Source organism: Diplotaxodon limnothrissa, linkage group LG5, assembly GCF_057381915.1.
Source record: "Diplotaxodon limnothrissa isolate DT_005_m linkage group LG5, D_limnothrissa_male_GT1.1, whole genome shotgun sequence".
Classification (NCBI taxonomy): domain Eukaryota; kingdom Metazoa; phylum Chordata; class Actinopteri; order Cichliformes; family Cichlidae; genus Diplotaxodon; species Diplotaxodon limnothrissa.
Window position 1 is genome coordinate 19318838 of NC_140600.1, and position 13948 is coordinate 19332785.

The window sequence follows — 13948 nt, forward strand, 5'->3', positions numbered from 1 at the left end:
GCAGAGAGAGATCCGGCAACCCGGTATCTGAGTATATGTTGGAAAAAAAGAAGGGGAACGAAGTCCGATTTAAGTAACCCAACCACGGCACAACCTCCAAGTCTCCTTCCACCAACGCTACATCAATTGATCCGTCAAGGTGATTCAAACCAGGATGCAATAGCATGACCAGCAGTTCGTGTGCACTCACAGGTAAAGCTGGGACAAATCTAAAAACAAAAAAACAAAAAAAAAACAGGCAGTAAAACTGCTCGAAATTTTGCAGATGTCGTTTTTATGATTTCCAGCAAAACTTAAAGGATAACATGAAAAACATTTTTAAAAAGTGCAAAAATAGGACTTTTTCTCGAATTAAAAGCGCCGCTCGGGTCACTCTTACATAATTTGCAGTGAATGCTACCGCACACAGCCGGAGCTAAATTCCGCAGAGCCAACCCGGTCTCGGTTTGATTAAAATCCGCTCAAAGTGAAAATAAGGAATGGATGATAGAAAAGCCCCAAAACTCCGAGAGCCTCAGTTGCCTCCCATTGAAAAAGAGCCGTGACGCTGCGCCCTCTGCGCATAGGAAAGGCATCCAGGCGCACAGCGGCCGCACTCCCGGTGAAGGAAAGAGAAGCTTTTGATTCGGCTCTCTCTCTCTCTCTGATGATGACCTGACATGTGATGAAGCTATCAGGACACCGCGGAGACAACTGTGCTCCAGAGTAGGAGGCGTACGGGGCTCTTGCATCAGAGTCACATGGATCGGACAGAACTTCATCCTTCATTTCCTGCAGCGAAGTCTAAACGTTGCCAGCCTCTAAATGCCATCAAAACGAAAGCGTTGCTGAGAAAATAAGCTGCTTGCCAAATATGAAAGGGGGCTCAAGTAACCCCCTCATATCATATACGGGGATGACAGAGCTGACTCTATTTCAGGTAGGCCCGAAGTTTTGATGTCCTGAGTGGGAATTTGATGAGTTGATTATTCATCTGAACCCGTTTGTCCTCAGAGAACAGACGAGGAAAGAGAAACAATTATTACAGAGCTCTTCCCTTCAGGGAGCTGTGCGGTAAAACTGAACACAAATCAAACACACATCTTCCTATTTCTTAGAGAACTTCTACCCTTTGTGGGATTAAGACCACCCACTCCCTCTTTAATATTCTACGTCTTGCCATGAAAGTGGCCTGGTGATGCTGATATGTAGCCTGTGCAGTCCAGGGTAAAGTCCACTGTTACTGAGGCGCGCCGTTGTTCTATAGGGCCATAGCCTAAAATACTGCAGTGTGGTTTACTGCTGCTATATGGGCTCTGACTCTAGTAGGTCAGTTAAATGCACAAGCTACATCCCGAATACTCATTTCTGGACCGACAAAAACACACACGAAGTCAGCACAACCCAGTTCGCCCAACAGAAAGTGAAATTGGGCTTTTTGCAGAAAATAAACGAAACTAAAATGGCCTTAATGTTACAGCTTAGCCACCGCACCCGTATCTATAGACCTCGGAGATCTATAGACTCCTTGTGATGCAGGTTTACAGAGTACCACCACCGCGGGAAATACTGCACGAAAAGACTAGAAAGGGGTGTCGTGGTCCCCTTTGAGGACTGCCAAACTACAGACGCACCTACCTCTTCCTGCAATACAGTCTCCAAAGAGACTGAAAGAGGGAGGGGGGCACAGAGGTGGAGTGTGGGGGTGGCAGAGGAGGGGGTAAAACTATCAGTTAGCCTAGAAAATAATGGCACAAAGCTGGAAATGCTGGGAGGATGATTTTTTGCCAGGGGCGCATTATTCGCGTAGCCATTGAGAGCACACACCATAGTTGCTGTAGCCACTGACAGAAGTTTGACATGATCTCACTTATATGCGTAGGCTGTGTTTTACATCCCGACACACTGAAATGTCATAGCCTATTATCCAGCGGCGGGCCAACTCCCTTAACAACCTCCCGTCTCCCCTTTTTCTACCACGTCGCATTTCGATGGCTGTTTTTCATTCCATAAATCACATCTTGGCTACTTCTGCCTGCCGCCCCGCTTACATATTAGTCCATGTACTGGCAAGGAGCCCTCCACAGACGCTGGGAAAAGATGCTGAGAGAGGGACCGCTCTGCGGCACTGGGATGCAGTCAGTCGACAAAGTAAGACCGAGATCCATCCCGTGACGTGAAATAAAAGACAAAGCAGAAAAAATAAGGTCTACTTACTTTTTCTCGCATTAACAGAAATCCAGACAGCTGTCACCGAACTGCAGATGTGAGAAAGAGCCGGGAGTAAATGCGGCTGTCGCCATATTGTTGCTGCTATCTTCCTTCCCAGTGCGTGCGGCTACCCTGCATAATTGATGACTCTCAGCAAATTGTTGGGGAGTGTCGGTAAATGCCTCTGGTTTCAATAACGGACGAGAGACCGCAGCGTCGTAAGGAAATGTATTTTTTATTTATTTTTTATTTATTTTTTTTATTTAAAAAAAAAAAGGACAGTGTACGCTACTCGTGTAAGATAACTCGTTCGTGTTCTGGTTGGGATTTGTAAGCAGTTAGCAAAATACCTTAATCTTTAATTTTTGCAAATTAATAAACCAAACCAAAAAACAAATAATTTGTTTAATATTACTTTAATGCTTAGATTGCATAGAATTTGCATTCAATACAACTGATTTGTAGAATTAAGTTTAACACGAAATTTGTCACACCTTGTGTCATAAATAAGCAGATACAAAACCAGAATTGCTATTTTTTTTATAAGTTCCTTTCTGGAAAAGCACAGCATCACTGTAAATACAGTCATGTGAGAAAGAAAGTTTGAGTCTGTGCAGTCCTGTGAAGAACTAAGTACATCCCATGATTAAGGAGCTTGTAACATTGGGGTGACAGGATGAAGCATGCAATACAGTTGAAAGAAGACAAAATATAAGGTATATACCAGCAGTGGTATATAATAGCCCTGCTCCAAAATGTTGGGTTGTTTTGTAATATGTTGTAATATGTAAGTAAAGATAGAATGCAGTGCTCTGAAAATCTCATAAATCCACATTTTGTTCACATCAGAACAGAGAAAATACACCACGTGTTTAAACTGAAACATTTTAACATTTCATGAGAAATATTACCTCAGCTCAATATTAGCTTGGAATTTGATGGCAGCATTTGCATCTAATTATTCTAACTGGAAAAGCACAGCATCACTGTAAATACAGTCACGTGGAAAAAACGTTTGAGTCTGTGCAGTGGCAACTGCTGGCAACTGCTCAGTAACATGATTTGGTAAATAAAAGAGCATCTTAGCATGTTAAAGATGAGCACAACTGTCTACAAATTGTGGAGCAATTTAAGAATAATCTTCTTCAAACATTGTGAACATTTTGAATATCTTATCGTCTATAACACATAATATTGACAAAAGATTCCAAGAATCTGGAGAAATCTCCTTGTACAAAAACACAAGGCCAAAAATCAATATTGGATGCCCATAATCTCCAGGCCCTCAGACAGTACAAGAAGGCATGATCCTGCCATTGAAATCACTGCACAGCCTCAAGAACACATCCAGAAATCACTGTGACCACAGTTTGCTGTCTCATCCACAAATGCAGGCTAAAGCTTCACCATGTAAGGAAGAAACCATAAGTGAACATGACACAGAAATGCCATAATTTTCTCTGGACCAAAGCTAATTTAAAAAGGACTGATGTGAGGTGTAAAACTGTTCCTTGGTAAGACAAATCAAAACTTGAAAATCTCCTTTGGAGAAACTGAAGACGAGAGAGGAGAGAAGAGAGGAGGACTATCCAGTTTGTTGTCAGCATTAAGTTCGAAAAGCCTGAATCTCTGATAGTATGAAAGTGCCTTAGTGCCTTTGGAATTGGCATCTTTCAAATGTGGAAAGGTGCCATCAATGCAGACAGGTATATGCAGGTTTTAGAGCAACATATGCTCCCTCCCAGATGTTGCGTTTTACATGCAAGATCTTGCATATTTCAGCAAGGCAATGCTAAATCACATAATGCAGCTATTGCAACAGCATGGCTTTGTAATAGGAGAGTCCGGGTGATGAATTGGCCTGCCTGCAGCGCAGACCTTTCACCAACTGAAAACATCTGGTGTGTCATGAAATTGAATATACAACAAAGAAGAACCAGGACTGTTGAGCAGATGAAACGGCCGTAGTGATTGATGTAGCGGTTCCGAATGACAGCAATATCAGGAAGAAGGAACACGAGAAGCTGGAGAAATACCAAGGGCTCAGAGAAGAGCTCGAGAGGATGTGGAGGGTGAAGGTAACGGTGGTCCCCGTGGTAATCGGAGCACTAGGTGCGGTGACTCCCAAGCTAGGCGAGTGGCTCCAGCAGATCCCGGGAATAACATCGGAGATCTCTGTCCAGAAGAGCGCAGTCCTGGGAACAGCTAAGATACTGCGCAGGACCCTCAAGCTCCCAGGCCTCTGGTAGAGGACCCGAGCTTGAAGGATAAACCGCCCGCAGGGGCGTGCTGGGTGTAAAAAAAAAAAAAAAGTATATATACATATATATATATATATATATATATATATATATATATATATATATATATATATATATATATATACACAGTGGGGCAAAAAAGTATTTAGTCAGCCACCGATTGTGCAAGTTCCCCCACCTAAAATGATGACAGAGGTCAGTAATTTGCACCAGAGGTACACTTCAACTGTGAGAGACAGAATGTGAAAAAAAAATCCATGAATTCACATGGTAGGATTTGTAAAGAATTTATTCGTAAATTAGGGTGGAAAATAAGTATTTGGTCACCTCAAACAAGGAAAATCTCTGGCTCTCACAGACCTGTAACGTCTTCTGTAAGAAGCTTTTCTGTCCCCCACTCGTTACCTGTATGAATGGCACCTGTTTGAACTCATCATCTGTATAAAAGACACCTGTCCACAGCCTCAAACAGTCAGACTCCAAACTCCGCCATGGCCAAGACCAAAGAGCTTTTGAAGGACACCAGGAAAAGTATTGTAGACCTGCACCAGACTGGGAAGACTGAATCTACAATAGGCAAGCAGCTTGGTGTGAAAAAATCAACTGTGGGAGCAATCATCAGAAAATGGAAGACATACAAGACCACTGATAATCTCCCTCGATCTGGGGCTCCACGCAAGATCTCATCCCGTGGGGTCAAAATGATCATGAGAACGGTGAGCAAAGATCCCAGAACCACACGGGGGGACCTGGTGAATGACCTGCAGAGAGCTGGGACCAAAGTAACAAAGGTCACCATCAGTAACACACTACAACGGCAGGGAATCAAATCCTGCAGTGCCAGACGTGTTCCGCTGCTGAAGCCAGTGCATGTCCAGGCCCGTCTGAAGTTTGCCAGAGAGCACATGGATGATACAGCAGAGGATTGGGAGAATGTCATGTGGTCAGATGAAACCAAAGTAGAACTTTTTGGTATAAACTCAACTCGTCGTGTTTGGAGGAAGAAGAATACTGAGTTGCATCCCAAGAACACCATACCTACTGTGAAGCATGGGGGTGGAAACATCATGCTATGGGGCTGTTTTACTGCCAAGGGGACAGGACGACTGATCCGTGTTAAGGACAGAATGAATGGGACCATGTATCGTGAGATTTTGAGCCAAAACCTCCTTCCATCAGTGAGAACTTTGAAGATGAAACGAGGCTGGGTCTTCCAACATGACAATGATCCAAAACACACCGCCCGGGCAACAAAGGAGTGGCTCCGTAAGAAGCATTTGAAAGTCCTGGAGTGGCCTAGCCAGTCTCCAGACCTCAACCCCATAGAAAATCTGTGGCGGGAGTTGAAAGTCCGTGTTGCTCGGCGACAGCCCCAAAACATCACTGCTCTCGAGAAGATCTGCATGGAGGAATGGGCCAAAATACCAGCTACTGTGTGTGCAAACCTGGTAAAGACCTATAGTAAACGTTTGACCTCTGTTATTGCCAACAAAGGTTATGTTACAAAGTATTGAGTTGTATTTTTGTTATTGACCAAATACTTATTTTCCACCCTGATTTACGAATAAATTCTTTACAAATCCTACCATGTGGATTCATGGATTTTTTTTTCACATTCTGTCTCTCACAGTTGAAGTGTACCTCTGGTGCAAATTACTGACCTCTGTCATCATTTTAGGTGGGGGAACTTGCACAATCGGTGGCTGACTAAATACTTTTTTGCCCCACTGTATATATATATATATATATATATATAGAGAGAGAGAGAGAGAGATGTGTGTGTGTGTGTGTGTGTGTGTGTGTGTGTGTGTGTGTGTGTGTGTGTGTGTGTGTGTGTGTGTGTGTGTGATTCTCACACATATAATGTGTACAACATAAACAGACTAGCATCAATCTTGTTACAGCTGTTCAAAACTGGAACAACCACCTCCGAGCTAACAGCTTTAAAGCTCAACTTTCTATTGGATGTAATCATTTCAAAATTCTATGTGCACAGTTATCTGATGGAGAACCTCAACGAAGCTCCCAAACCTTGTAACAAGCAGTAAAATTAACTGTAAACCATGCTGTTTAGAGTTCCAAGAATTGTTTCAAGACTTGATTAATTTAAAACACTGGGTTTGAGCTTTTGGAGCCCCATAGCAGGCTAACCAAAAATCACCAGCACTGTGAAATAAATTTGATGATTAAGGTTTTACTTAAACACAATAATACACTGTTTTGTTTATGAAATTGTCAAAAATGACTGGAAATTGTGCAATTTATGTTAAATATAGAAAACAGACTTACTGTCTTTACTGCACATGGACCTCACATGGTTAAGTGTGCCGTCATTCCCCTATGAGACTTTTTTTTTTTTTTTAAACACACAACCCTGTAGATTACAAAATTCTTACCTGTAACTTGCTTTCAGCCACAAATGTTTTGCAATATGTTGTCTATATTCCTCACCCTTCAAATCACAGTGTTGGGGGAGTTTATGAAGGAAGTGTCGTGAGCTAACAATGTCTCCATCTAGTGGAGCATTAAAGAACTGCAGTTTAATGTCTATTGGAAATAAGTGAGCCATTTAAAAAACTCTAAGCATGGGATATAGATGTCCCGAGTAAATTATTTGTATAGTGTACTGTAGACGAGACAGAGACATCCACCAGATTGTCTTAGAAGCTCTTCTCAAGTTACATGTGAACAGCAACACATTCTGCTACCAGAATGTATAAAACTCCAAACATGGAGTTTTATACATGTCTTCACTTGCTGAAAAACTGGATGAATAATAAAAACATCCGCAAATACGGGCAGCACGGTGGCACGGTGGTTAGCACTGTTGCCGCACAGCAAGAAGGTCCTGAGTTCAATTCCACCATCAGGCCGGGATCTTTCTGTGTGGAGTTTGCATGTTCTCCCCGTGTTTGCGTGGGTTCCCTCCGGGTACTCCGGCTTCCTCCCACTGTCCAAAGACATGCAGCTTGTGGGGATAGGTTAATTGGATAATCCAAATTGTCACTAGGTGTGAATGTGCGAGTGAATGAGAGTGCGAATGGTTGTCTGTCCCTGTGTGTTGGCCCTGCGACAGACTGGCGACCAGTACAGGGTGTACCCCGCCTCTCGCCCTATGACAGCTGGGATAGGCTCCAGTGCCCCCCGTGACCCTGAAAAGGATAAGCGGAAGCGAATGGATGGATGGATCCGCAAATACACCATCTGTGCTGTTCCCCAAAATAATCACATTATTAATAACAAATTAAATTAAAGCTGCAAGCAGCGTTATGAGGGCCCTCGCACCCCCGGCGCGTCGGGCCACGCCCAACACCTGAAACCAGCACCTCCGATCTGATGTCACATTGATGGAATTCATGCATTTAACATCCAGCTAACATTTCATCTCATTCAATCATGATTATAGTCCTCCCACTAGGTGGTGCTCTAACCATTACTGACAAATGGCATATCAAACATTTCCGAGCTCGACTCTCATCACACCTGCGACCTTTGGGAGAGATTGGACATTGTGTTTTGGAGTGACAGCAGATTACTGCTTTTTGGCGAGTGATTGAAACTCCACGTGTCGCCATGACCACCCCGTTTCCCTGAACGTAAAAAGCTTCGCAATTCAACATCAAAAAGGTCTTTAGATTCCACGCACTGGAGAATTGTTCAATCTGATGAAATCCCTTGGAGGAGTTCGTCAAAGTATGAGGCCTGAAAAGAGGGGAAAATGGCTGACTTCCTGTTGGATTTGGGATATTGCTCCAAGATAATTTTTTGTACATCTTGATATCTTCCATAAGCTTACCAGGTTTCAGACTCATAGATAAAACACAGAGCAGGGGCTGATGTTTTGACATTTTTTAGGGGGCACTGTGGAGCCATTTTACCATTTTCCTTAAAAATGATCACATAACAAGAAAGCCTTCATCACATTGGAGGTGTGTGCCAAATTTCAAGACTTTTTAAACTTTCCAAGCCCCTCAAAAGCAACTTTATTTTTCATGGTGAACCGCGTTGCCACCAGGGTGCGCTGTTCAGTTTAAAGTCACAATTTTCGCACTGAAGCATCATGAAGGACTGATGGTGATATTCACCACTTTTGAGGTGGCCATGATGAACCTGTGAAAATCAGTACAACAAAATTAAAGCCATGATATTTCCTGTTGCCACTAGGTGGCGCTCTGCATATTCCTGACAATGGGCACATCAATCTGACATCATGCCTGTAAAGTCTGGTACTGATCAAACTGGATTTCAGTGAGTTATACTAATTTGTTTCTTCATGGCGAGACATCAAAGTTCGCCATGCTGCTGGGGTAACACCCTTTCGCGAAAAGTCACAGTTTTCACTGTAACCCAAGACCAACTCCTTAAGGCTTTCCTGGAGAAATTTGAGGCTGCAGATGTCGCCCATCACAATACCGTACCCCAAAGTGTAAAACATGACATTTCCTGTTCCCACTAGGTGGCGCTGTCCCTGATGTCAAATATGGAGCCTTATCATATGTGTGCTCTTTGGTCCAAATCGGACAATGTATGACAGAATGAGAGGCAATAAGATTTTCATGGCGAGTCATCGAAATTCGCCGTGGCGCCACGGCCTCACCGTATCCCGAAAACTCCAAAGCTCCGCAATTTAACATGGCCCAGGTGTGTAGTTGACACTGACCAAAAATGAAGCTTATACAACCAAATCCCAAGGAGGAGTTCGCAAAAGTTCGAGGCATGGAAATAGCAAAATTAGTGCTAAAATGTCACCTTCACTTCTAAATTGCGGACTTCCTGTTGGGTTTGCGTCAGTGGGCCAATTGACTTTTTTGTTCGTCTTGGTATGATACACATGTGTGCCAGATTTCATGTATGTAGCTCAAACGATGTGTTCGTAGGGCTGCATTTAACAAGGCATAGGTGGCGCCATTTCCCAGTGCTCATATGTAAAACCATTAAAATACGAAATTTTTCACCAGACCTGGCATGTGTGCAAAATTTCATGAGTTTTTGAGCATGTTAAAGCCCTCAAAAAGGCAATTCATTTCAATGAAAAAAAAAAAATAATAATAATAATAATAATAATAATAATAAACGGAGCAGATACAATAGGGCCTTCGCACTTTTAGTGCTCGGGCCCTAATAATTTTAGTCTATGACAGATTTTGCTTTTAGTGACAAACAGGCCAAAAATGAAACATTGACTAAATTCTTCACTTCTGGCTCTTTTTGATTGATGTTTTCATTTATGAACCTGTAAGTGTATTGTTTGGTTCAGTACCATGACTCTTTTCAGTGTAAACCACACAACATGGGAGTTTATGTGATTGAAAAACCTAGAGACAAAATTTTGCCATATAAAATGCACCTGTTAAAAAACTGAAGCAGCTGTAAGGTTTTAAACATTAGGACATTTTTTTTTTTAAAAGAAGATGAATCAGGTCCATGGCAGGTTCTCAAATTGTTTAAACACATCAAATGAATAGATGAACAACAATACATGAACTATTTTACAGTGTCATTATTAGAAACAGTGTTTGGAAAAACTAGGTACATGTCATGACTCAGTAGCTTGTAAAACCACCTTTAGAGGAAATATCTTGAAACAATCATTGTCCTGTATAACTTTATCAGGTTCTCACATTGTTGTAGGGGAATTTTGGCCCTCTACTCTTTACAGTATTGCTTTAGTTCAATAAGGTGTGTAGGTGTTTTTTAGGCACAGCCCTTTTAATGTCCTGCAGCATTTCAATCTGGTTGAGGTCTGGAATTTAACTGGGACATTATGTCACCTTGAGTTCTTTCTTGTTCAGCTGATTTGCCCTCACATTTGACTCTAGAATACATTGATACACACAGAAGTTCATGCTCATTTCAGTGACTATAAGGTGCCCAGGTGCAAAACAAGCCCAAATCATCATCCCTGGGCCACCATCTTGACAGCTGGTTGATGAAATCTGAAAAAAAGGATGTACACACAACCAAATTATCTTTATTAGTTTTATTTACCTTTGCAAAGGGGTTAAAGAAGCGTATTGAAATCATGCCATTGTGTTTTTTGACAAAGAAGAATTACAAAAATAAAGACATTTATAGCTCTACAGTTGTGATATAGTAGTTGACAGTTATAGTAGCCATTGACAATTTCAGTATTTGGTTGGTTTCTGGTACAGACCTGGCTTTTAAGTTCAAGCTTCAAATTTTCATTAGGGTTGAGGTCGAGGCTTTGCTCCAGACCAACAAACTGCCAAAACTGTTTCCATGGGTGTCCACACTTATTGATGACATGTTAATCGAATGCATTTGATTAGCAGCACCTGGCTGCTATTTACCTTCTTAATTCCTCTTATTGGAAACAAAAAGGGTGCTATTATTAAATAAATAATGAGACAATGTAATATGTCATGTGCTTTTGGTCATCTGAGGTTGTATTTTAGGCTAATCTGCTAGTTTCACATGGTGGACTCTACTATGGGGCTATTATTCTAGCAAAATTATTTGTGTGTGTGCATTTTGATCTCTGTGTGGATTTGTGTGTGTGTGTGTATTCTGATTCATGTATGTGTGATCAGAAATGTGCAAATATATTTGTAAATCTTTACAGAGATTTGTTCATGTGTAATTTGGAATGTGTGTGTAACCAGATTTGCAAATGTGAAATTAAATCTGTAACCATGCATAGATGGTTTTACTCTAAGCACTGAAAATACAGACAAATCTTCTTCATCTTTGTCTTCTTGTCCATTTAGAGGTCACCATAGCAGATCATCTGCTCCATATCACCCTCTCTCCCCTCTGCATGTTCTCCTTCATTACATCCATAAAACTTGTCTGTGGTCTTCCTCTTTTCCTCCTCCAAACCATATATTAGGTCTCACCTTGCAAACTTTCCTTTTTGCTCTTGCCACTATCTGTCTTTCTGTCACAAGTCACCCCTAACACTTGTCTCCATCCACACCATCCTACACTTTCTTCTTCACTTGTCTCCTGAATTGTCCATTTCTTTCGATGATTGACCCCAGTTATTCAAACCTGTCCAGGCTCTCTTCCACCTACTCCCTACTTCCACTACAGATCAATATCATCTGCAAACATCATACTCTATGGAGACGCCTGCCTGACCTCATCTCTCAGCATGTCTATTACGAGCGCAAGGGGCTCAGGGCCGACCCCGATGTAATTGGTGAAATACTCTATATAGCTGGGAGGGCATGGTGGTTTCCCCTCATAGTTTGGGGGAAAAGACCATGGATGTCTTTCACCACTCTCTCCATTGGGGTACCCTGCAGGAAACCATTGAAGATGGACATCACCTGGAGCACCATCTCCCACAGGTCGGTGGTATGAGCAACTGCCATTTCTTTTCTCCTGTGGGTGGCTCTCACCAGCATTACACTACCATAAACAATCAAACACCAACCAGAGTCCCTTTGGAGCTTGAGACACCATGGTAATCTCACACAAATACCAGTTTGACGTGAACATCATCTTCATGTATCCGCCTCCACTCTGCTGCATCCATAGCAGTAAGCTTTTGGCTGATGTCTCTTCAAAAAAACCTGCAATGTTCAAGAGCTCCTGATCCAACACTGCTGACATCCATATCGAGACCAAAAGGAAGAAGGGCTCAAGTGAGTAAAGCACTGGGACCTCCACTAAGTCATCTGTAGTGAAGTGAAACCTTAAAGAGATTTTTTTGCTTCCTTCAAACTATAGAAAGCTTGTAAGGGGTTTCTCTTCCACTGTTGTTCTTTGATCTACTTACTATAGAAAGGAGCACAGTTTTTGTGTACAGAAACCCCTCTTTAAGTCCTGAATACATCTGAGGGTGGGCCAATCCCTTCCACATTCTACGGAGCTTACAGCATCAGTGCCTTAGCCTGTGGCCTACTAACATGGCCTTATGTCACATGAAGCACCATTTATGTAGATGTTTTTGCCTTCCTGCCTTCATCCTGGCCAGTACAAATCCAAAGGCTTCAAAAGCACCATTGAAAGATGCACTGTGCGCAAGAATGTCATGAAGAGACCACAAGCTAAGCCACTCTGACTGGAAGTGGCCATGTGAGCTTAGGTGCATTCCTTCAGTACCATTAGCCTGGACTTAAAATTGAAACTGCGAATAAAAGGCTTCCCAGTCAGCCTTGACATTATATGTCAGAATTTTCACATTAGCATGGAGGCTTTCCTGGTGCACATGTGCAGTTCTGTCCACATCTCCAGTGTCTGCTGGTTTCACCTAAAAGGCACACCGGGCACAAGAGCGATAGAGCCTGCAAAGCCAGCTTCAGTAGCCATTTTTGCAGTCACTTATCTGACCTGCTCTCTGCTCTTTAACCCTTCAGTCTTCGGCTAAGCCAAAATGTTCTTGATTTTCCACATCAACTTCCTGCTTAATCTTAGAGCAGTCCACCAGAAGTTTTTTTTTCTTTTAACTTTTGACATCAATTGAATCTTCCCTCTTTGTGAACATAGTGGATTAGACAATATACAGTTCTGCTCGCCATTTAAATTAAGTTTTTCATTTAATATATGCAGTTCAATTTCATGTCAACCTTCATAGTAATTGTGTTGCAAGTTACGTAGTAAATGTAGTTTAGTACTAAATGGTTAAAAAAAAAAAAGATTGTTATAAAATATGGATTTTACCAGAGAGAAAAATAATTGATTTGGAACTGGTTTTACTAACTAGTAGAATTTGTGTTTATTGTGATTATTAATAGCTTTTATAGTAATTGTTTTCTTGCTTGTTTTGCAGCCTTCCCCTATGTTTCTTTCAGTATAAAGGTTCTGCATTTATATGTGTGTCTAACTCTGTATTTGTTAGTTAGCTTTTGGTAATGGTTACTCTGTGTCTCATGTTAGGTTACCTTTGTCCTGTTTTCAGAGAGAGAGAGGGACCTAATTTTGGTTTGTCATGTTGTCTCTCTTAGTTGTGTATTCTTGCATTTCCTGTATTTCTAGATGTTTGTTTCCTGGTGCTGCACTTTGCTTTTGAACTGTTATTTTTTTTATTTATCAGCATTGGAGGCTGTAAATATTTTGCTCCTGCATGTGGGTCCATAAAACTTTGTTAGTTATTATAATTTGTAATTTACATGTTAAATCTTTGTCGTGCAGGGTGGAGCCCTCTTCTCCTTAGAGCACGTGGCTGGTGACACCTCGACTTGGACATACTTCTTTCAGCACATTCTCAAGTCTGTGTTGTTCTACTTTGGTGATGGATGTGAGATCAGCCGGGAAACATAGAATTATGTGAAGGAAGCCAATGTCTCTGATCTCAAACTAAGACACATTGAGGCGCCGCTCAGAATACATTGAACTTTAACTCACTTTCCTCTCCTTTGTCATGTGACCAGCAGAGATAAAAAGTGCCGGTCAACTTAGAGTGATCCTTTAGTGTTGTAAAAAGAAAAGATAAACACTAAAAAGACACAAACGGTGTATAATACTGATTTTGTATCCAGCTAAAGTGACAAATGTATTTTGGTGTTTGTTATTCTGTTCCTCATCTTCAG